The sequence below is a fragment of the Hyperolius riggenbachi genome, chromosome 4 (assembly GCF_040937935.1).
Source record: "Hyperolius riggenbachi isolate aHypRig1 chromosome 4, aHypRig1.pri, whole genome shotgun sequence".
NCBI lineage: Eukaryota > Metazoa > Chordata > Amphibia > Anura > Hyperoliidae > Hyperolius > Hyperolius riggenbachi.
In genome coordinates this window covers 495,577,383-495,602,603 of record NC_090649.1, presented here as the reverse complement: position 1 = coordinate 495,602,603, position 25,221 = coordinate 495,577,383, and the positions used below count along the sequence as shown (strand labels likewise).

The 25,221-nt window shown below is 45.7% G+C and overlaps 1 protein-coding gene and 1 long non-coding RNA gene across 6 annotated transcripts in view; one reads left to right on the top strand and one right to left on the bottom strand.

The window, feature by feature from the left end:
• FSHR (follicle stimulating hormone receptor) overlaps positions 1-25,221 on the top strand; it is a 294,915-nt gene that overhangs the window by 57,600 nt on the left and 212,094 nt on the right. The gene's annotated exons all lie outside the window — the stretch shown is intronic.
• LOC137504536 (uncharacterized) overlaps positions 5,710-25,221 on the bottom strand; it is a 63,127-nt gene continuing 43,615 nt past the window's right edge. For both annotated transcript variants that reach the window (XR_011019500.1, XR_011019501.1), the window contains exons 2-3: positions 21,878-21,998; positions 5,710-5,967 (exon numbers count right to left, since the gene is read on the bottom strand). This is a non-coding gene — a long non-coding RNA (uncharacterized lncRNA). The remainder of the gene's footprint in view (positions 5,968-21,877; positions 21,999-25,221) is intronic.

Genomic DNA, 25,221 nt, shown 5'->3' with positions numbered 1-25,221 from the left:
AAAAATGTATCTTCATTAACATGCAGTTCTTGCAACACAAACAGTGAAGCTGAAATAGTTATATTAATTTTCTTCTTCAAGTGAAAATAAAAGTACAATTAAAGTCATTGGATTGCCAGATCTTTCTTATTGGCCAGAGAAGCTACCAATCAAACTTAGCTGTGTATTCACCAACCTACAGTAAAACTGCCGTGTGCAGAGAGTTTGCACCAATTTTACAAGTACTTCCAACAGATTGGGTAGCATGTGTTGCGCAGTTAGCGCAACCCATACCACTTAGGTAACAGGTACATTCCCAGGGTAGCATGTGCTACCAAACACAAGTAGAGCACATGACATTAGCTAGGCAGCGTGGTTTTTACAGTAGATTAGTGAGTATACCCCTAGAGGACCTCAAAATAGTACTAAAGAAGGTTGGGTCATGATCATTTGTTTATTAAAATGTCAAAATGTGCATAGTACTCCTGCAATCTCTGCAACTGCTGCCTGTTTTGACATGAAGTTTTCTCTGCATGTAGTCCTGGATTTAGTTTTTATATGCAGGGCAGTTTCTAGGCTAAATTGCACCCAGGGTGAGGGTGTAAAAATTGAAAACCCTTACTCTTTAGGGAAAGTCGCACAGCCATAGGTCACAAGTAGATCTGCCTACTTACTAGTGACCAGTCGCTCATCCAGGAGGAAGCAGGGACCAGGAGAACACACAGGCGAAGAGAGCCCGGAAAGCCGACTCCTCCACGGGCGCCGCACACTGCCAGCCTGCAGTACATCAGGGCATCAGGGGCTTGTTCACTAACCGGTGCTAAGCCGGTTAGTGAGCCCTATCACTTAGTGGGTGCAAACCATGGCACTAAGTACTTTGCGCCCACACATCACTCTCTGTGCCGCTCACTGCGTGCGCAGCGCGGATGCGCCTGTATTAGTGCGCAGTGCGACGATATCGCACCCGCTGCCCCTTAAATGGCATCGGGTGCCCCTGCAGCAGTGCACCTCCTTCTTATACTTGCTGGTCTGCGCCCAGGGAGGTCGCCCTGTCCGCACTGCCCAAGAAACAGCCCTGTTCATATGCAAACAATTGAATGTGCAAATTTTTTTTTTCGACAGTTGCACTTTAAAATAAGTCTTTTACACTGTAGAATAAAGTTCACGAACAATCTTTCTTCAGTATGAAAACCCAGAAATACTGTATTAGGAAAAGCTTGTGCATGTTCTCTTTTTCCCAATGTGTCTGGATATCTCCACCCAGACCACCGGGCTAGCCGAAAGATTGTTAGACCAGAATCAGATTTGTTCTTTCTGAAGCAGATATTTTTACACGCAGCAGATGCGGAGATTTCAGCGAAGCGAATGAGACTTTTTGCTGCCCACGAGCGCTGCATTAACCCGATGTACCCTTCAAAAGGTTACGGACTCAGAAACAATGAGAATTGCCGGGAAGTGTGACATGAAAATGAAAGTTTTGTAACACAGTATTTTCAGTACTGCTGATCTGTGCCAGAATTTCCTGCGAGTTCTCATGCTGGGAATACTCAGCAAACAACAGCTGTAGCAATGCTACAATCATGTTTAGAAATATAAGGCTTAAAGTGAACCTGTCTCTGATGTAATAATCCTGATAGTACACGTCTAGGATGGTGGTGATGATGGCAAACCCAACACGCTCCCGTGAGATGTCCAGTATCTGGGCTGTCTTTGCTTGTGGATATTCTCTGGGCATACATGTAAAAAAGGCGCCTGGAAAAAAAGGGCACAGGGGGTTGCAGCTAGTAAAGTCTCACTAAAATTAGCGATATTTTACTATTGAATTCAGATAGTAAAATATTGGTAATATTAACCGATATTTTACTATGGCTAAACCTAACCCTACTCTCACACAGAACCCTCCCTTTACTGATTCCTAACCCTAAGACCCTCCCATCCGTGGTTCCTAATCCTAAGACCCACCCCCCTGGTGGTGTCTAAACCACCTGGTGGTGCCTAACCCTAACACCCCTGGTGGTGCCTAAACCTAAGACCCCCCTGGTGGTGCCTAACCCTAACCCCCCTGGTGGTGCCTAACCCTAACCACCCCCTGGTGGTGCCTAACCCTTAGACTCATGCCCGGATTTACATCACAGGAGCCTATAGGCACAGATGTCCTGGCACCCTAGACTCCGCCCTCCATGAACCTACAAACCCCCACCAAACTGCACCACAAGTGTGCTGGCCGGACCAGCTGTCACTTCTCCCTTACTTCCCTTGCCCATCATAGGTAGCTACAGGTGCCCCGTCGTATTAGGAGACCAGATGTACCCTCACTATTAAGTAGCTAGAGGTGCCCCAAAGAATTAGGTAGCCAGCAGTACCCTTAGTATTAAGTTGCCCCTGACTGAAGGGAGATCTCATCAGTGGAATGCCGAGAGCTGGGTGATTAGCCTCTCATTTACACTCTCATCAGGACTCTGCATAGGGAAGGAGGAGGGAGGGTAGGGGAGGGAGTCACCTTTCCACCATCAAGCGCCTGCAATCATGTGCCTACAGTGCCTTATGGTAAATCTGGCCCTGCTTGGACCCCCTGGTGGTGCCTAACCCAACGACCCCCCCCCTCCGGTGGTGCCTAACCCTAAGATGCCCCCCCCCCGGAGGTGCCTAACCATTAGACCTCCTGGTGGTGCATAATCATTAGACACCCTCCGGTGGTGCCTAACCCTAAGACCCCCCTGGTGGTTCCTGGTGGTTTCTAATCCTAAGTGCATGCCGATTGATCACGTGACCATTGCTGTAAGCATTGTGCACAAGCGCGGTTCAATCTTTCAAGAAACGCACCTGTGCAGAACGCACATGGCGATGGCACGTGATGGAGTTAGGTGTGAAGACGGGCTGTACATGCTAAGTTGCACATGAGCAAAGTAGCGTACCTAAAAGAGCCATCAGCAGGAGCATGAAGGGGACCTAGAGGAACCTTGCAGGCTACAGGGGGCTGGAGAAAGCCCCAGGTAAGTTCAGAATTTCCATTTGTCGGCTCTGCTCCGGGCCGGAGGCTCTTATGTGCGGTTTTTGCTCTTACGTTCCTCTACAGATATTGATCCTTGCTCCTCTGTGTAGCCAGTGTGTATATTGTGTTAGCCGTGCTCTTGTATATTTACGGATGTATATATTAGATTAGTTAGTTAGTCAGGGTGGAATCTGCGGTGTACCGTGTGTTCCTGATTACACAATTGCATACATATTGTTGTGTGTATGTGTGTACATATATAAACGTGTAAATAAACACGTTTTCCTTTTCAAATCCACTGTGCAGACCTCAGTATTTCCTTGCAAGTGATCTCCTGTCCCTGTCCTGTCAGATGGATGAGCTACTCAGTTTTATTTTTAACCGGTTCAGCACCGCAGTCCGAAAATCTCATGCATCCGAGCAACGTTCACCTCCCATTCATTCGCCTATAACTTTATTGCTACTTATCACAATGAATTGATCTATATCCTGTTTTTTCCGCCACTAATTAGGCTTTCTTTGGGTAGTACATTTTGCTAAGAATTATTTTTTTCTAAATCTATTTTAACAGGAAGATTAAGAAAGAAATGAAACAAAATTCATTATTTCTCAGTTTTTGGCCATTATAGTTTGAAATTAATATACGCTACCGTAATTAAAACTCATGTATTTTATTTGCCCATCTGTCCCGGGTTTTACACCATTTAAACAATGTCCCTATCACAATTTATGGTGCCGATATTTCATTTAGAAATAAAGGTGCATTTTTTCAATTTGCGTCCATCACTATTTATAAGCTTATAATTTTAAATAATATAATAACATATTCTCTTGACATGCATATTTAAAAAGTTCAGACCCTTGGGTAAATATTTATGTTGTTTTTGTTTTTTTTTCATTGTATTTTTTTTTTATTTTTTTTTTAATAAAAAAAAGTGTATGTGGGTCATTTTTGGTGTGGGAGGGAAACTGCTAATTTTAAATGTAAAATAATATTTTTTTTTATTAAAAATGTATGTGGGTGCAGTTTACTATTTTGCCACAAGATGGCCACAGTGAAAAAAGTCCTGGATGCGAACGATCTCGCATCCAGGAACTAAAATGCTGGGGAGAAGTTTCCTGCGGGCAGAAATACCGCTCTCTCTGGAGAGAAAGCGTCGGTATTTCTGCGGGGAAGTTAGATCGGTGAATGAGAATTATATTCCCATTCAGTGATCAGGGGCTAGCGGCGGGCAGTGGGAGCGCGCGGGGGTGGGGGGCGCCCGATCGCGCGCACCAGCCGGCGGCAGCAGCAGTGCCTATCTGGACGAGGAAGCTCGTCCAGATAGGCCGAACTGGTTAAATGTTGTCGTTGTTGGTGTGTATATGCAACTGCAATTTAACCACTTCTGTACTTCTGCCACACTTATCTACATCGCTGTATATAATCACCTGTAAACACATGTAATCACTTGGTTCTGTTTTCTATTTTTAGAACACGGAGTTAGTATAGCACCATCTTGTGGCCAAAAAGTAAAACTACATCCAAATACACCATTATACACTTTACCATAGAAAAATTAGATACAATTTTATTATTTTTTAACTCCTTCCACCCTTACCCCAAAATAAAATATTATCACCATAATTTGTACTAGGGACACAATTTAAAGGTTGTAATAACCACGAAAAATGGGCAACTAAAATGTGTCTGTTTTATCTACAATGGCACATTTTATTTTTAAATTACAATAGCTGAAAGCTGAGTAATTGTGATTTTTTTTTCATGTTTTTCTTTTTCTTCCCTGTAAAATGCATATTAAATAATATAATCCTTAGCAAAAAAAAAATACTGCCCAAAGAAAGCCTAGCTTGTCCCGAAAAAAATAATATATGGATCATTTCAGTGTGTAAGTAGTGATAAAGTTATTACCGAATGAATGGGAACAGCTTTTGAAGGGGAAAAAAATTGTGGTACAGAAGTGGTCAATTTAACAGCCGCTTATATATATAGTAGGTCTTTCATCAACTAGTACTATTGTACAGTATGACAAGGACAAGAGGCAATCACCCTGACTGCACATATGTGTTAATACAAATCTAACTAAAGGTTATGTTAATAAATTTACCTAAGCTCACAGGATCGATTAGGCTCTTTGTCTTTTGGCCCTTGCCTTCCTTAATAAGGCCCTATGTTATTCTATATCATCATGTCTTATCTGATTAGGGGCTCTGCCTCTGGCACAGGAGACTAGAATCTCGGCACTTCCTGTTCAGTAAGCCAGCACCTAGTCAGTAAGCAGTCCTTGGGCTAGACTCCCTAACACTGCTACTGCCTATAGAGTGCGTCCTAGTGGCTGCAGCTCCGGCAGGAGATAAGTGCGCTATGCTGTACATGTTGTGCCTTGTCCATATCTCTCTTAATCAGTGTTATTCTTTCTCACCATGTTTCCGTATCTCTCTTTCTCTCTCAGACACACTTTGGATTGGTTGCTCACAGTCAGTGTCTTGCATAATTATTTACGGTGTTGTTATTCTCTGGCGTGCAGCTTGGAGAGGAAATTGTGGTCTTTCCATTTCCTTAAGTTGACCTCTGATAGATCCTCTGTGCCCTCAGGTCTTACAACCTCTTTTCTATATACTTCCACTTATTCCCAAATATGTTTTACGATCTAGGCTATATAGTTGGTCACCGAGCCATCACTCTGTTGATTTATCCCTCCTATTGAAAAAACAAATCAGTTTTATTATGAGAGGACATAACGCAGAAGATGAGACAATAATAAATCTAATAATGCCCTTCGTCTTGCATTTTCATGGGAGAACTAAGGGCTGGTGGTCCTGGAAGGCTGATTGAAGATGAAGGTTAGATGTTTTCATAAATCAGGTAGCCATGATTGATGTTCCACGTTCAATACACATTGTACTTCTGGTTGGAGTCACTGGTCTGGATGATTGCAGATCTTTCTTCAGGAAGACTTATCTAATGATCTTAAATGTAAGGATAGTATATCATACTGTAGGTATATAAAAAAAAAGCCTGGTCAACTTAAATAAAAAATCCACTGACATGTTTAAAAATGTATCTTGAAATAAAAAAAAAAATTCCTAGTTAAAGAAGGTTTGGCGTCATCCTACCTGTTTTATCTTTTTTTATTGATTGGAATTGTTTACCAGCAGGGATTCTTAGTCATATTTACTGCAGTCATTGTGTAAAGGGCGGCTCGGCTCGTACACCACTCACCCGACAACATGACCAACCACCCGACAACCAGTTGAGACGACATGCATTTCCACATGGCCAAACCAACTAAATGAGCAACTCATCTACGTACTACGCACACAAGTGGAACCACAGACTGCACAATATGGCTACATTCAAAGCAAGTACAAGTCATTCAAATGGCTTGTACACACATGGCCAAAATACGAACATTAAAGAGAACCCGAGGTGTGTTTAAAGAGGCTGGATCTGCCTATACAGCCCAGCCTCTGTTGCTATCCCAAACCCCCCTAAGGTCCCCCGGCACTCTGCAATCCCTCATAAATCACAGCAGTTCTGTGAGGCTGTGTTTACATCTGTAGTGTCAGTCTGTCAGTCTCAGCTGCTCCTCCGCCTCCTGCATAGCTCCGGGCCCTGCCCCCGTCCCTTCCCTCCAATCAGCAGGGAGGGAAGGGATGCAGGCGGGGACTGGAGTTCTGCAGGAGGCGGGGAGAGCAGCAGACTGACACTATAGAGATAAACACAGCCAGCTCTGACAAGCTGTTTGTCAGCAGCGTGGCTGTGATTTATGAGGGATTGCAGAGTGCAGGGGGACTTTAGGGGGGTTTGGGATAGCAACAGAGGCTGGGCTGTATAGGCAGACCCAGCCTCTGTATGCAGATAATATTCTTCAAACCCACCTCGGGTTCTCTTTAAACCAACAAACGTTGATTCCGTTGATACCTTTAATGACTAACTGCACATGGTGGCTTTCCAAATGTTACGTTTCTTCTTCAGGCATTACACAGAACTGGATCAGAACCGTACCATAAGAATTTACAGTTAGTCATTAAATGTATCACAGGAATCAAAGTTTGCTGGTTTGGTGTCTGCATTTCCGGACCACACTTCACTTGCTTCAACCATGGCCAACTGCACAATATCAGCCCAACAGTCATGTGAGTTGATCTGTCAGTTGGATCGGGCAAACCGCCTGTTATCAATCACTCTTCAAGTCATTTGCCACACGTACACATGCCCAACTATCATCCAACAGACCATGGGCTTAATTCACTATACCGTGCTAACACATAGCACGGTCGCGCTATGCGTTCAGTGCGCAATGTGATACGCGTACATGTTTATGCGCGTAAAGGTTTGCGCTCGCTTGTTAACAAAGGTCTTTGCGTGTTAACTGCCTCTTTAATACGCAAAGTCCTTTGTTAGCATGCGAGCGCAGACCTATAAGCGTAAATATGTGCGCGGGTCACATTGTGTGCTAAACGCATAGCACGACCATGCTATGTGTTAGCACAGTATAGTGAATCAAGCCCCAAGTTTGGACAATAGTTTGGCGGAATAGTTGCAGGTGTGTACGAAGCTTAAAGAGAAACTCTGACCAAGAATTGAACTTTATCCCAATCAGTGGCCGATACCCCCTTTTACATGAGAAATCTATTCCTTTTCACAAACTGACCATCAGGGGGCGCTATATGACTGATATTGTGGTGAAACCCCTCTCACAAGAAACTCTGAGGACCGTGGTACTCCTGGCAGTTTCCTGTCTGTGAACCTTGTTGCATTGTGGGAAATAGCTGTTTACAGCTGTTTCCAACTGCCAAAAAAGCATGCAGCAGCTACATCACCTGCCAACAGTAAAAATGTCGCCCTGTGATAAATGTCAGAGTGTAAATTAGGGATTTAAAAGATTTTACAATGGGTAAACACTGACTAAATCATGTATACATAATTATTGTAAAAATGAAGCACTTTTTTTTATTACATTATTTTCACTGGAGTTCCTCTTTAAGCCAACTAACTCTCATCAAAGTAAACCTCTTATCTACTTGGTCCTACTATATTCTGGCAAAATGCCTTGGGGACATCTTATGCCAATACAAAGCTGGGTTTAAGCTGCAGATTCAGGTCTGGTCACTTTCATGCACAGTGCAAACTTAAAACAAAATTGTCTGATTTTGCAAGAAGCAGAATTCATGTAACTTACAGGAGGTGCTGGGGGTAGGGATGGTGTAACTACATTACCTTATTGTGAACATTCAAAAATTAACCATCTACAGCCTGCTGTTTTTTTTAGCTAAGGGCTCCCTTTGCATAAAAACAGGAACTATTATGTAAGAACCTGTATTTGCCACTTGTGCTCTACCAATGGCATAATTATCTTGACAGATCTCAGGAAGCAACTGTGTATTAATATTATTATTATTTAGTATCTATATAGTGCCGGTGCCGACATCTTACACAGAGCTGTATAGAGTATATATTGTCTTGTCACTAACTGTCCCTCAGAGGAGCTCACAATCTAATCCCTACCATAGTCTCACGTCTGTGTATGTATCATGTAGTGTATGTATCGTAGTCTAGGGCCAATTTTTAGAGGAAAAAAATAATGTATCTGTATGTTTTGGGGGGATGTGTAAGGAAACTGGAGTGCCTGGAGGAAGCCCACACAGACACAGGAGAACATGCAAACTCCTTGCAGATTTTGACCTGGCTGGGATTTGAACAGGGGACCCAGCGCTGCAAGGCAAGAGCACTAACCACTACGGCACTGTGCTGCCCTCAAAGCAGCAGATTCCTGGTTAGAAGCCCAGCCACTGACGACTTCCTGATATACTAAATTGATTCCCAAAGCCTTGCCCAATCGGAAATCTGTTGTATTATTATTATTTATTATTATTATTTATTTAGAAAGCGCCAACATATTCCGTGGCGCTGTACAATGTAAGAAAACAAACAAGGGATACATAATGATACAGACAATGATATACATGAAATATGAACACTGATACAAGATACAGCACTGCTGATTACAATTTGATTTAACATGATGACTAAAATGTATAAATGTCTAACAGAGTGCAAGCAATTACATTAATAACAGTCCATGACACAAAAGGGTGAGAGCCCTGCCCTTGCGAGCTTACAATCTAAAGGAATGGGGTGGAAACAAGAGGTGGGGGAAGTATACAGTATATGTACAGGCAGTGCGTAATTAGGTTATTCAGTGGGTGCATGGCCTAAGCTAGAGAATATGCTTGTCGGAAAAGGTGGGTTTTGAGGGAGCGTTTAAAGATTTCAAAGGTGGGAGAGTGGCGGATGTGTTGTGGAAGGGCATTCCAGAGGAGGGGTGAGGCACGTGAGAAGTCTTGTACACGTGAATGTGAGGAGGTAATTGTAGAAGAGGATAGAAGAAGCTCGTGTGCAGATCTGAGATTGCGGTTGGGTTGGTATCTGGAAACTAGTGAGGAGATGGGAGAGAGATTGTGGAGAGCTTTGTAGGTCGGGGTTAAGAGTTTGAACTGGATCCTATGGCAATTGATTCCTACAAAACACTGCAAACTCAACCTTGACACATTGAATAAATCTTTCACGCATGACTTGAACCATAAGGGTTGTACGTCTAGATTCAGTGCCACACTCTGTAGCCATCGATCTCCTGCTGCTCCTTCCTCACTCACTCACATGTAGATTCTCCAACATATCTGATTATACTTCCAATTCAATGAAATCAATCAAAAGGAAATCAGTCACAGCGCTGAGCACCGAAATTAGACGCCGCCATAGCAGTAACGTTACACAGTGCAGGGCGTGTAATGTAAATTCAGGGCTCCAACGATCACCGGACCCGGAAATACATCTTCCTCTGAGTTGAGAACAACTTAGAGGGGGAATAATATTTAAAGAGGAACTCCAGTGAAAATAATGTGATAAAAAAAGTTCTTAATTTTTACAATAATTATGTATAAATGATTTAGTCAGTGTTTGCTCATTGTAAAATCTTTCCTCTCCCTGATTTACATTTCGACATTTATCACATGCTGACATTTTTACTGCTGTCAGGTGATGTCAGTGGAAGGAGAAGCTGCTTGCTTTTTTGGCAGTTGTAAACAGCTGTAAACAGCTATTTCCCACAATGAAATCAGGGTTCACAGACAGGAAACTTCAAGGACCATGGTCCTCACAGTTTCCTGAGGGGGGGTCTCACCACAATATCAGCCATACAGCGCCCCCTGATGATCCGTTTGTGAAATGGAAAAAGAGTTCTCATGTAAAAGGGGGTATCAGCTACTGATTGGGATAAAGTTCAATTCGTGGTCACGGTTTCTCTTTAACACGGCAGCAGGGGGAGTCGTCATTCAGCTCACCCTGCGCCCCCCTCATCGGCAGCGCCATAAAACACACACCAACAGATGCCCAACAGATCATATCAGAGCGACTGAATCAACCCAAAAAATGAGACTTGTGTTCCTAGAATTAGAATCTTCTAAAACTGTCACTAAGAAAAATATCAAAAGGTTAAAAAAAAAGTCTGGCAGAGAAATGAACAAAGGGAAAACTGCAGCTGATTTGGACGTGATTCATGGTCTGTTATGTTCTGTAAACACTCGAGCACAAAACTGGAACATTTCTGCAAGAAATATCCAACAACAGAGCCGAGATAGTTTACAATGTGGGAATCATCACTCATATGCAGGTGTAAGCTGCTCAGCCTCAGATGTCCACTGACTGAACACCCCTTAATGTATTGCCTTATCCCAGCCATGCACAACACAGGCACCCGGCATTAGAGGCTGCTAGGACAGGAACTGCAGAACCCCCCTGAATGTATTGCCTTATCCCAGCCATGCACAACACAGGCACCCAGAATTAGAGGCTGCTAGGACAGGAACTGCAGAACCCCCCTTAATGTATTGCCTTATCCCAGCCATGCACAACACAGGCACCCAGAATTAGAGGCTGCTAGGACAGGAACTGCAGAACCCCCCTGAATGTATTGCCTTATCCCAGCCATGCACAACACAGGCACAGCATTAGAGGCTGCTAGGACAGGAACTGCAGAGCCCCCTCTTAATGTATTGCCTTATCCCAGCCATGCACAACACAGGCATCCAGCATTAGAGTCTGCTAGGACAGGAGCTGCAGAAACCCCCCCCCCCCCTAATGTATTGCCTTATCCCAGCCATGCACAACACAGGCACCCAGCATTTGAGGCTGCTAGGACAGGAGCTGCAGAGCCCCCCTTAATGTATTGCCTTATCCCAGCCATGCACGACACAAGCACCCAGCAGTAGAGGCTGCTAGGACAGGAGCTGCAGAATCCCCCTTAATGTATTGCCTTATCCCAGCCATGCACAACACTGGCACCCAGCATTAGAGGCTGCTAGGACAGGAACTGCAGAATCCCCCTTAATGTATTGCCTTATCCCAGCCATGCACAACACTGGCACCCAGCATTAGAGGCTGCTAGGACAGGAACTGCAGAATTCCCCTTAATGTATTGCCTTATCCCAGCCATGCACAACACAGGCACCCAGCATTAGAGGCTGCTAGGACAGCAACTGCAGGACCCCCCTTAATGTATTGCCTTATCCCAGCCATGCACAGCACAGGCACCCAGTATTAGAGGCTGCTAGGACAGGAGCTGCAGAACCCCCCTTAATGTATTGCCCTATCCCAGCCATGCACAACACAGGCACCCAGCATTAGAGGCTGCTAGGACAGCAACTGTAGGACCCCCCTTATTGTATTGCCTTACCCCAGCCATGCACAGCACAGGCACCCAGTATTAGAGGCTGCTAGGACAGCAACTGCAGGACCCCCCTTAAAGTATTGCCTTATCCCAGCCATGCACAACACAGGCACCCAGCATTAGAGGCTGCTAGGATGGGAACTGCAGAGCCCCCCTTAAAGTATTGCCTTAACCCAGCTATGCACAACACAGGCATCCAGCATTAGAGGCTGCTAGGATGGGAACTGCAGAGCCCCCCCTAATGTATTGCCTTATCCCAGCCATGCACAACACAGGCACCCAGCATTAGAGGCTGCTAGGACAGCAACTGCAGGACCCCCCTTAATGTATTGCCTTATCCCAGCCATGCACAGCACAGGCACCCAGCATTAGAGGCTGCTAGGAAGGGAACTGCAGAGCCCCCCTTAAAGTATTGCCTTATCCCAGCCATGCACAACACAGGCACCCAGCATTAGAGGCTGCTAGGACAGGAACTGCAGAGCCCCCCTTAAAGTATTGCCTTATCCCAGCCATGCACACCACAGGCACCCAGCATTAGAGGCTGCTAGGACAGGAACTGCAGAACCCCCCCCTTAATGTATTGCCTTATCCCAGCCATGCACAACACACGCACCCAGCATTAGAGGCTGCTAGGACAGCAACTGCAGGACCCCCCTTAATGTATTGCCTTATCCCAGCCATGCATAGCACAGGCACCCAGTATTAGAGGCTGCTAGGACAGCAACTGCAGGACCCCCCTTAATGTATTGCCTTATCCCAACCATGCACAGCACAGGCACCCAGTATTAGAGGCTGCTAGGACAGGAACTGCAGAACCCCCCTTAATGTATTGCCTTATCCCAGCCATGCACAGCACAGGCACCCAGTATTAGAGGCTGCTAGGACTGCTAGGACAGCAACTGCAGGACCCCCCTTAATGTATTGCCTTATCCCAGCCATGCACAACACAGGCACCCAGCATTAGAGGCTGCTAGGACAGCAACTGCAGGACCCCCCTTAATGTATTGCCTTATCCCAGCCATGCACAGCACAGGCACCCAGTATTAGAGGCTGCTAGGACTGCTAGGACAGCAACTGCAGGACCCCCCTTAATGTATTGCCTTATCCCAGCCATGCACAACACAGGCACTCAGCATTAGAGGCTGCTAGGACAGCAACTGCAGAACCCCCCTTAATGTATTGCCCTATCCCAGCCATACACAACTCAGGCACCCAGCATTAGAGGCTGCTAGGACAGGAACTGCAGAACCCCCCTTAATGTATTGCCTTACCCCAGCCATGCACAACACAGGCACCCAGCATTAGAGTCTGCTAGGATGGGAACTGCAGAACCCCCCCTAATGTATTGCCTTACCCCAGCCATGCACAACACAGGCACCCAGCATTAGAGTCTGCTAGGATGGGAACTGCAGAACCCCACCTAATGTATTGCCTTACCCCAGCCATGCACAACACAGGCACCCAGCATTAGAGTCTGCGAGGATGGGAACTGCTGGACCCCCCTTAATGTATTGCCTTATCCCAGCCATGCACAACACAGGCACCCAGCATTAGAGGCTGCTAGGATGGGAACTGCAGAACCCCCCCTAATGTATTGCCTTACCCCAGCCATGCACAACACAGGCACCCAGCATTAAAGTCTGCTAGGATGGGAACGGCAGAACCCCCCCTAATGTATTGCCTTATCCCAGCCATGCACAACACAGGCACCCAGCATTAGAGGCTGCTAGGACAGGAACTGCAGGACCCCCCTTAATGTATTGCCCTATCCCAGCCATGCACAACACAGGCACCCAGCATTAGAGGCTGCTAGGACAGCAACTGCAGGACCCCCCTTAATGTATTGCCTTATCCCAGCCATGCACAACACAGGCACCCAGCATTAGAGGCTGCTAGGACAGGAACTGCAGAACCCCCCTTAATGTATTGCCATATCCCAGCCATGCACAACTCAGGCACCCAGCATTAGAGGCTGCTAGGACAGGAACTGCAGAGCCCCCCTTAATGTATTGCCCTATCCCAGCCATGCACAACTCAGGCACCCAGCATTAGAGGCTGCTAGGACAGGAACTGCAGAACCCCCCTTAATGTATTGCCTTATCCCAGCCATGTACAACACAGGCACCCAGCATTAGAGGCTGCTAGGACAGGAACTGCAGAACCCCCCTTAATGTATTGCCCTATCCCAGCCATGCACAACACAGGCACCCAGCATTAGAGGCTGCGAGGACAGGAACTGCAGAACCCCCTTAATGTATTGCCTTATCCCAGCCATGCACAACACAGGCACCCAGCATTAGAGGCTGCTAGGACAGGAACTGCAGAACCCCCTTAATGTATTGCCTTATCCCAGCCATGCACAACACAGGCACCCAGCATTAGAGGCTGCTAGGACAGGAACTGCAGAACCCTCCTTAATGTATTGCCTTATCCCAGCCATGCACAACACAGGCACCCAGCATTAGAGGCTGCTAGGACAGGAACTGCAAGACCCCCCTTAATGTATTGCCTTATCCCAACCATGCACAACACAGGCACCCAGCATTAGAGGCTGCTAGGACAGGAACTGCAGAACCCTCCTTAATGTATTGCCTTATCCCAGCCATGCACAACACAGGCACCCAGCATTAGAGGCTGCTAGGACAGGAACTGCTGAGCCCCCCTTAATGTATTGCCTAATCCCAGCCATGCACAACGCAGGCACCCAGCATTAGAGACTGCTAGGACAGGAACTGCAGAACCCCCCTTAATGTATTGCCTTATCCCAGCCATGCACAACACAGGCACCCAGCATTAGAGGCTGCTAGGACAGGAACTGCAGAACCCTCCTTAATGTATTGCCTTATCCCAGCCATGCACGACACAGGCACCCAGCATTAGAGGCTGCTAGGACAGGAACTGCTGAGCCCCCCTTAATTTATTGCCTAATCCCAGCCATGCACAACGCAGGCACCCAGCATTAGAGACTGCTAGGACAGGAACTGCAGAACCCCCCTTAATGTATTGCCTTATCCCAGCCATGCACAACACAGGCACCCAGCATTAGAGGCTGCTAGGACAGGAGCTGCAGAACCCCCCTTAATGTATTGCCTTATCCCAACCATGCACAACACAGGCACCCAGCATTAGAGGCTGCTAGAATGGGAACTACAGAACCCCCCTTAATGTATTGCCTTATTCCAGCCATGCACAACACGGGCACCCAGCATTAGAGGCTGCTAGGATGGGAACTACAGAACCCCCCTTAATGTATTGCCTTATCCCAGCCATGCACAGCACAGGCACCCAGCATTAGAGGCTGCTAGGATGGGAACTACAGAACCCCCCTTAATGTATTGCCTTATCCCAGCCATGCACAGCACAGGCACCCAGCATTAGAGGCTGCTAGGACAGGAGCTGCAGAACCCCCCTTAATGTATTGCCTTATCCCAGCCATGCACAACACAGGCACCCAGCATTAGAGGCTGCCAGGACAGGAACTGCAGAATCCTTAATGTATTGCCTTATCCCAGCCATGCACAACACTGGCATCCAGCATTAGAGGCTGCTAGGACAGCAACTGCAGAACTTCCCTTAATGTATTGCCTTATCCCAGCCATGCACAACACAGGCACCCAGCATTAGAGGCTGCTAGGACAGGAGCTGCAGAGCCCCCCTTAATGTATTGCCCTATCCCAGCCATGCACAACACAGGCACACAGCATTAGGGGCTGCTAGGACAGGAACTGCAGAGCCCCCCTTAATGTATTGCCTTATCCCAGCCATGCAAAACTCAGGCACCCAGCATTAGAGGCTGCTAGGACAGGAACTGCAGAACCCCCCTTAATGTATTGCCTTATCCCAGCCATGCACAACTCAGGCACCCAGCATTAGAGGCTGCTTGGACAGGAGCTGCAGAACCCTCCTTAATGTATTGCCCTATCCCAGCCATGCACAACACAGGCACCCAGCATTAGAGTCTGCTAGGATGGGAACTGCAGAACCCCCCTTAATGTATTGCCCTATCCCAGCCATGCACAACACAGGCACCCAGCATTAGAGGCTGCTAGGACAGGAGCTGCAGAACCCCCCTTAATGTATTGCCCTATTCCAGCCATGCACAACACAGGCACCCAGCATTAGAGGCTGCTAGGACAGGAGCTGCAGAACCCCCCTTAATGTATTGCCCTATCCCAGCCATGCACAACACAGGCACCCAGCATTAGAGGCTGCTAGGACAGGAACTGCAGAACCCCCCTTAATGTATTGCCTTATCCCAGCCATGCACAACACAGGCACCCAGCATTAGAGGCTGCTAGGACAGGAACTGCAGAACCCCCCTTACAGTATTGCCCTATCCCAGCCATGCACAACTCAGGCACCCAGCATTAGAGGCTGCTAGGACAGGAACTGCAGAACCCCCCTTAATGTATTGCCCTATCCCAGCCATGCACAACTCAGGCACCCAGCATTAGAGGCTGCTAGGACAGGAACTGCAGAACCCCCCTTAATGTATTGCCCTATCCCAGCCATGCACAACACAGGCACTCAGCATTAGAGGCTGCTAGGACAGGAACTGCAGAGCCCCCCTTAATGTATTGCCTTATCCCAGCCATGCACAACACAGGCACCCAGCATTAGAGGCTGCTAGGACAGGAGCTGTAGAGCCCCCCTTAATGTATTGCCTTATCCCAGCCATGCACAACACAGGCACCCAGCATTAGAGGCTGCTAGGACAGGAACTGCAGAACCCCCCTTAATGTATTGCCTTATCCCAGCCATGCACAACACAGGCACCCAGCATTAGAGGCTGCTAGGACAGGAGCTGCAGAACCCCCCTTAAAGTATTGCCCTATCCCAGCCATGCACAACACAGGCACCCAGCATTAGAGGCTGCTAGGACAGGAACTGCAGAACCCCCCTTAATGTATTGCCTTATCCCAGCCATGCACAACACAGGCACCCAGCATTAGAGGCTGCTAGGACAGGAACTGCAGAACCCCCCTTACAGTATTGCCCTATCCCAGCCATGCACAACTCAGGCACCCAGCATTAGAGGCTGCTAGGACAGGAACTGCAGAACCCCCCTTAATGTATTGCCCTATCCCAGCCATGCACAACTCAGGCACCCAGCATTAGAGGCTGCTAGGACAGGAACTGCAGAACCCCCCTTAATGTATTGCCTTATCCCAGCCATGCACAACACAGGCACCCAGCATTAGAGGCTGCTAGGACAGGAACTGCAGAACCCCCCTTACAGTATTGCCCTATCCCAGCCATGCACAACTCAGGCACCCAGCATTAGAGGCTGCTAGGACAGGAACTGCAGAACCCCCCTTAATGTATTGCCCTATCCCAGCCATGCACAACTCAGGCACCCAGCATTAGAGGCTGCTAGGACAGGAACTGCAGAACCCCCCTTAATGTATTGCCCTATCCCAGCCATGCACAACACAGGCACCCAGCATTAGAGGCTGCTAGGACAGGAACTGCAGAACCCCCCTTAATGTATTGCCTTATCCCAGCCATGCACAACACAGGCACTCAGCATTAGAGGCTGCTAGGACAGGAACTGCAGAACCCCCCTTAATGTATTGCCCTATCCCAGCCATGCACAACACAGGCACTCAGCATTAGAGGCTGCTAGGACAGGAACTGCAGAGCCCCCCTTAATGTATTGCCTTATCCCAGCCATGCACAACACAGGCACCCAGCATTAGAGGCTGCTAGGATGGGAACTGCAGAACCCCCCCTAATGTATTGCCTTATCCCAGCCATGCACAACACAGGCACCCAGCATTAGAGGCTGCTAGGACAGGAACTGCAGAGCCCCCCTAAATGTATTGCCTTATCCCAGCCATGCACAACACAGGCACCCAGCATTAGAGGCTGCTAGGATGGGAACTGCAGAGCCCCCCCTAATGTATTGCCTTATCCCAACCATGCACAACACAGGCACCCAGCATTAGAGGCTGCTAGGATGGGAACTACAGAACCCCCCTTAATGTATTGCCTTATCCCAGCCATGCACAACACAGGCACCCAGCATTAGAGGCTGCTAGGATGGGAACTGCAGAACCCCCCCTAATGTATTGCCTTATCCCAGCCATGCACAACACAGGCACCCAGCATTAGAGGCTGCTAGGACAGGAACTGCAGAGCCCCCCTTGATGTATTGCCTTATCCCAGCCATGCACAACACAGGCACCCAGCATTAGAGGCTGCTAGGATGGGAACTGCAGGCCCCCCCTTAATGTATTGCCTTATCCCAACCATGCACAACACAGGCACCCAGCATTAGAGGCTGCTAGGATGGGAACTACAGAACCCCCCTTAATGTATTGCCTTATTCCAGCCATGCACAACACGGGCACCCAGCATTAGAGGCTGCTAGGATGGGAACTGCAGAGCCCCCCTTAATGTATTGCCTTATCCCAACCATGCACAACTCAGGCACCCAGCAGAGCCGGACTAAGGCCAAATGGGGCCCTAAGCAAAGTAACTGATTTGGGCCCTCAACCACCCTACAGTCAGAAGTGCTCCCCTTTCCCCCTACCCCTTTAGTCATATGTGCCCCCATTCCCCCTTCCCCTATAGTCAGATGTGCCCCCCTTTCAACCAGTACCCCCTCCCTCCCTCTCCATGCAGGCCAGTGCGGGTACAGGAAGATACTCACCGACTTTCCGACAAGCTCTCTTCTGCAGCACCCATGGCGTCCTCCGCATGGTTACAGTAGCATCATGTAACTGCATGTGTGGCGCATCTCTTGTCATGTGACATCCCCGGGAACGTATGGTCACATGCTTTTGCTGTAACAATGGAGAGGCCGCCAGGGGATGCTGCGGAAGAGAGCTGTCAGTGCAGGAATTTCAGAAGCCGGGAGTATCTTACTGTGTACCCGCAGTCCCGTAAGGAGAGGAAGGGTGAGAAGGGGTGCGCTTAGGGCAGCCAGTGAGCCACCCTCCTTTCACCCGAAGGCTGCTAGTAGCTACACCGTACCTACCTTGCCTGGGGCTGTGACTCCCTGCATGTAGTATTCAGGAAACATTTTACCAAACCTAAAGTTAACTCTTCAATCCTTAAAATAAACTACAGAATTCTAAAGTTAAAGACAGGCTGTTAATTAACTGCATGTGAAAATAACGACAGAGGAGGTAACTTAAAGCGGATACACGATGAAAAACTAACTATAACAAGTAACTTGTCTATACATGTTACCTAAAGTGTAGATAGTTTACACAGCAATTCTAGCTGCAAACAGCTTCAACAGTATATGATTATTTATTGCTGTGATAAAATGACAGCAGCCATGTTGTTTGTAAACATTACACACAACACTCTGAAAAAATGTAATCCCCCCTCCTCCTCCTTCCTCCCCTCTGCCGCTAAAATCAATGGCTAGTAACACCTCTCCCTCCTCCTGCCCAGACTGAGCTCCCATGAGCGCTTGCTACAGTGCCAAGGCTCTCTGAAAACCTGTGGGTGAGGCTTGTTCAGTTTATAGGGAATTAGAGTATTAAAACAAAAACAAAAAAGTGTTTGGCTTGAGGAATTCCCTATAAACAATAGGAAAGGAACACAATTATGCAGTGAGTAAAAGTTCATCTCGGATCCACTTTAAGGACTGAAGTGATAAGATAACTCTCTCACTGTGAAAACATATCTCTACATACACCTTAATAAGGCAAGATCGATGTGTGGAGGTAAGTTTTCTCTTGCCTTATTATCTCCAGCATGATCTTACTGAATTGAGGCCATTGTCAGTCACAGTTTAAAGCCCCAGTCCATCTTCTTGCATTTCCATGCCGTTATTCACAATTTCAATATACATTTTCAATGCACAATGTGTTGAGCTGCAGGAGAATGGGCGTTTATTCATCAGACCCCGCCCACTTATTCCCTCTTCTGCTAAGAGAGATGATTGCTTTGTGGTGAGCACAGCAACCACAATTCTGCAGAATTCCACACTGGTTAGATTGTAATAAAGCATTGCACTTAAAGCGGTATAAAACCCTGACATAATATTCAATAAAAACATGTTTTCCTACTTTGTATGTGCCATACGGTTATCACATTTGCTTTTGTGCATAAGTATTATTATTCATTTAGAAATTACAAGTTCCCAAAGTACACTTTTTTTGCTCTGAAAGCTGACTTTGCATTTTATTTATAACTGCTTTATTTATCTTCTAACGTAAGAAGAAATGCTTTCTGATGCTTTCTGATTGTCTGCAGTGTCAGAGAAGGGTTTGTTTACATTCCTAACTTGATACAATTAAACACAAGATAACATTACCTCTAGTTTGGATTTGTCCAGCTTTCCCTGCAGGGGAGCTTCTAAGGCCTGTGTGTAACCCTTTGAATGCTGTTCTAGTAAACAAAAAATGCTGGTTGTATATAATATGCTGTAAATAATCTATTAGAAGAAATGCTGGGTGTCATTCCGCTTTAAGGTGCCCATTACTGGTACCATTTTTTCACCAAATGCTATCTTTCAATGCGATTTGAATAATCGATTTGTGTAGAAAATTTGCAGTTTGTGAAGGTAATCAATAACAAACTATTATTTGGTCAATTGCTAAATAGGATAAAGTCGATCTGAAAGTTGAATTTTGTGATCGCATTTGAAGAAAGAATCGCTCAGTAAATGTGAACAATCGATAATTACCTTCAGAGTCGTTTTAATCATTCAAATCACATTGAATGATCGCATTTAGTGAAAAAATTGTACCTTTATTCAGTGTGTTTATTATAAAACCACATGTACCTTTGCCCTGCCTGCAATAAATACCATTTATAGCTGACCTTTGCATGAGGACACTAGGGTGGAGGTGTGTCCATTGAAGATGAGTCTCTTTTTGTTTCACCAACGAGACTTCATCTTTTAGCAGCAGCACAGAGAAGGTGTGCAGCTGTAACGGTTGGGTGTCACAACTCAGATGTCTGATTATTTGGTGATCTGCAGAATCACCAATAATACCAGTATAGCAGCACAAGGAGCTGAGTATGTAGTGCTTGGTGCAACCGAAACTTAATAGTTTGGCGAGACCTCACCAGAGGGGCTGGTGAGGTACTATCGGGTATCGGCACACTGACCGTATAATAAAGTACAAACCCCAGAAAGCTGGAGATACTGAAACTGAAGGGATAGAATCTCCCGAGGAGCGAGTGATTCAGACAGTACTGCAGCCTAGTCACCACCTGAGTGGCAGGTGATTGAGACGGTACTGCAGCCTGAGAAGCAGGAGGTACAGACAGTACTGCAACTAATGATCACCTGAGGAGCAAGCGATTCAGACTGTACTGCAGCCTAGAAGCAGGAGGTACAGACAGTACTGCAACTAATGATCACCTGAGGAGCAGGCGATTCAGACTGTACTGCAGCCTAGGAGCAATTGGTCACTAGCAAATCACTTCACCAGAGCAGCATGTGAAGCTAACACCTCACCAGTGGCGTGGGCCCACTGGTGAGTAGAAAAGTCAGACAGGCAGGGGTTGGCAACAGAGAGGACAGTATCAGAGCAGAATCGTAAGGCAGAAGAGTAGTCGGTAATCGGGCAGAGGTTCAGCAACGTAGGCAGATAGGCAGAGGTACAGAATCGATAAGCTTAGAGCAGAGTCAGAGTATTTCCAGAGTCAAACACAGAATATCAATCACATTATAAATAATCTCCTAGTCTAGGTGTGAAGTCCTTGGTTTCAACACCTGGGATCTAGTCTAAGGTCTGAGTGCTAACACTAGATGTATTCACGACAGCAGACATTGTCTGAATGAAGCCTGGAGGCTTAAGAAGCAGAGGAAACCTCACTGGCACGCCCCCCAACAGTCAGCCAATCCTGGGCGCCGTGACATCAGCCGACCAGCAGGTCAGCTGACGAGCCTCCTCTTCACATAATGATCCCGTCTGTGCGCGCGCCCACGCGAGACGGTGACCCCTTGAGCAACCAAACGTTCCGTCCTTGGCGTCCTGGACGCCAGGAGGACGGCCAGTGGCACGGAGGCAGCTGCGGCGGCGGTGCTGTTCGCTGCAGCTGCCTCGTTCATTACAGCAGCTTGTTCAGTTGTCTTTTAATTCAGTTTCAATCTTATAATAATCTATTTCCATTACCAACAAAAACAATGTAACAGAAGCACCAACATGTGTAAAATATATTTAAAACAATTGGTAAAAGGAGGATGCCGTGCTGGACTTACCTTTCCAATGATGACCCAAATCGTCATTTTTAGTAAAGACTTTGAATTGTCACTTTAAAAACTCCAAAATGTGATGCGTTTCACGGGGCACCGACCACTTCAACAGGAAAAAAAGGAATATCTAGGAGGCATATCAAAATAAACACTGAGTGTGCTGAAAGTCTAAAAGTCATTTTACATGAGAACATTCTGTATATAAAATGTTTAATACATATAAACTTGCCAATCTAAAACTATAAATACAACAGACACTGAATGCCCTAAATTAAAGGGGCACTATGGCAAAAAAATAGTAACATTTAAAATATGTGCAAACATAAACAAATAAGAAGTATGTTTTTTTTTCCAGCATAAAATGAGCCATAAATTACTTTTCTCCTATGTTGCTGTCACTTACAGTAGGTAGTAGAAATCTGACAGAAGCGACAGGTTTTGGACTAGTCCATCTCTTCATAGGGGATTCTCAGCAAGGCTTTTATTCTTTATAAAGATAACCTCCCTGCTCGCTACACAGTTTTTCAGCAGTTGAATAGAGCAACTGCCATTCACTAAGTGTTTTTGAAAATAAATAAATCCCTGAGAATCCCTTATAAAGAGATGGACTAGTCCAAAACCTGTTGCTTCTGTCAGACCTACTGTAAGTGACAGCAACTTAGGAGAAAAGTAATTTATGCCTCATTTTACTCTGGAAAAAAATGTACTTCTTATTTGTCTGTTTGCTCATATTTTAAATTTTACAATTTTTCGCCATAGTGCCCCTCTAAGGAATACAAAATGGCTATATAAACCCTATATCAGCTCACTATGGTATATCACTATACTGTTTGTTTTACGCTATAACATATCCAATCAACATAGTCATGCAGCCATGATATTGTGCAGCACAATGCCATTAATTTCACACAGTCTAATGTAAGACTATGTAAACATAGTGTAACCAAAACCATGCAAACATATGCCAATGTCTGGGAATTTGGTTTTATTGTTGTGTTTTTTTTGTGTGTGTTTAGTTTTACAATATTTCCATGACCAATTTCATTAATTCAACAAGTTGCATAATCATTCACCTGTTCATTTCATTGATTAGCCAACTAATGCTTTGTGCGCACCAGACTTTTTTTGTTTAGAAAGCGTATTGTGTTTTTAAAGTTTTTGCATGCAAAAACAAGTGTTTTTTTCAAAGAAACAGAAACCATTGCATTTTAGTGGCACCGCTTAAACATATGGCATGGGAATGGTGAGCTTTTAAAAAGCATATGCGAGCAATTCTGGTGTACAATTACCAACAAGCACCATTTCCTATAGTGAATGGGCTGTGAAAATACGGTATACTTGTTTCTCATTCAAGTGTTTTACTTTATGTTTTAGTTTTTGTTTTGTTTTGTTTTTCCGCATAAGAACACAATAGCCAGTTTACCCACTTCTGAGCAATTAGTATCTATGCTGGCAGCGGCGCAGCAATGTATGCTTACATTAGTGTTCATACAGAAGCATTTTTAGGACAATTAGTGATTGATTTGTACACACTTTAGAGACTTTTAATGTTTTTTTTACATGCCAGGTCCTGGTTGAAACTCAGCCAAAGGAAGCCATATGTGATTGAAATTATCATTGGTAGTGTTAACTATAGCTGTCAGTTATTCTGCCTGCCTAGTACTGCATGTAATATACCATCAGGCTTCTTGCACACAGGGACGTTACAGGCGCACGTTAGTGCAGCCTGTAACACTCCCCCAACGCACAGCAATGTAACACAAGTGGGCTGTTTACACTGCCCAAGTTGCGTTACATTGTAACGCAGCAAAGTGCTGCATGCTGTGCGTTCTCCGCGGCTAAGCCGCGTTAGACTGTTTGCACATGCTCAGTCATGTTGGCGAGGAGGGGAGAGCGGCCGGGCACATGGCTAATTAATATTCACTGCACTCAGTGACGTGCAGTGTTTACTTCCTGGAGCGGTCGCTCTGTGCGGCGATTGGCCGGGCGGGACCATGTGATGCCGCATGCGTCCAAGAGTACGCATCACGGCATCACGGACGCCAGAGTGGGCTGCACAACACGGCTCACTCCGACGTCCACACCAGAGAGCACCAGGCGTTGCGTTAGGGGCACGTTATGTGCCCTATAACGTCCCCTAAACGCAACGTCCTGGTGTGTGACTAGCCTCAGTCATTTCAGTGAGGGAAGGGACCACATTGGATTTCCATCATCAAATCATTTTTGTATTGGCCAGCAAAGCTTCCCAGTAGACCAGATGATTGGACCAGTGGGAGTCTTTAGTGGCTACCAGTTAAAATAACCCCAACCTGGAGAAAAATCAAATATATTCTTAAGAAGATTCATGTTCGAAGCCTGAAAACCTTCAAATGTACTCTCTAAACACACCTGTTCAGACAAGCCTATAATTTGCTATAGATAGCATTGGAGGTTCACTGCCTCATCCGCTAACCCCTGTGTCTCCTTCCCTATTGTCTCCATCCCACTGCTAATTACAATTACGCGAAATTACGCATACATTTCCGCAATTACGCATATATGTAATTACATATTCAAAATTTGAGTGACTTTGTATAATCATTCGTAATTACGCATGGATTTACATGTATTTTACACGTAATTTTGTGCCGATTTTGGCAGCGAATAGCAAAACCCCCATAAATGCTATTGCTACCAAAATTGCTACATATGTTAACAAGAACAGTAGGTGCAAGTAAAAAAAAATATTTTTTCAAAAAGACGCTGTAGTTTTTGAGACAATTGATTTTAAATATGCAAAGAAAAATGTTTTTTAAATCCAGAAAAATGAGTTTAAAAACTATTTTTTTTGTACTTTTAAAATCTATTTTCTCAAAAACGACATGGTCTTTTTGAACAATTATATTTGTAACTTGTACTCACTATTCTTCTTAACATATGTAGCAATTTTGGTAGCAATGGCCTATACAGGGACTTTGCTATTCACCGCCAAAATCAGCACAAAATTATGCGTAAATTACATGTAAATTCATGCGTAATTACGATTAGGAACAATAAACTACGAAATTAATTATGCTAAATTTTGCATTACGATTACGATTGTAATTGCATATTATGAAGCGTAATTAAGCATGGGCGTAATTTCTGCTCATCACTACACCCCACCACCAGATGATAAATTCACAAGGACAGGGACCTCCTCCTATGTTTCTAATTCTGCTGTAAATTATCATATGAACATGTAGCAGTATGGGGGATGTCTCAGGCACACATCACCTATATCTGTATTTGTATTGCTGGATGTTATGATTGTACAGAGTTCTGAACTTCTCATGTATTTATGCTCCTCACTATTTGTACACTTTCGTCCG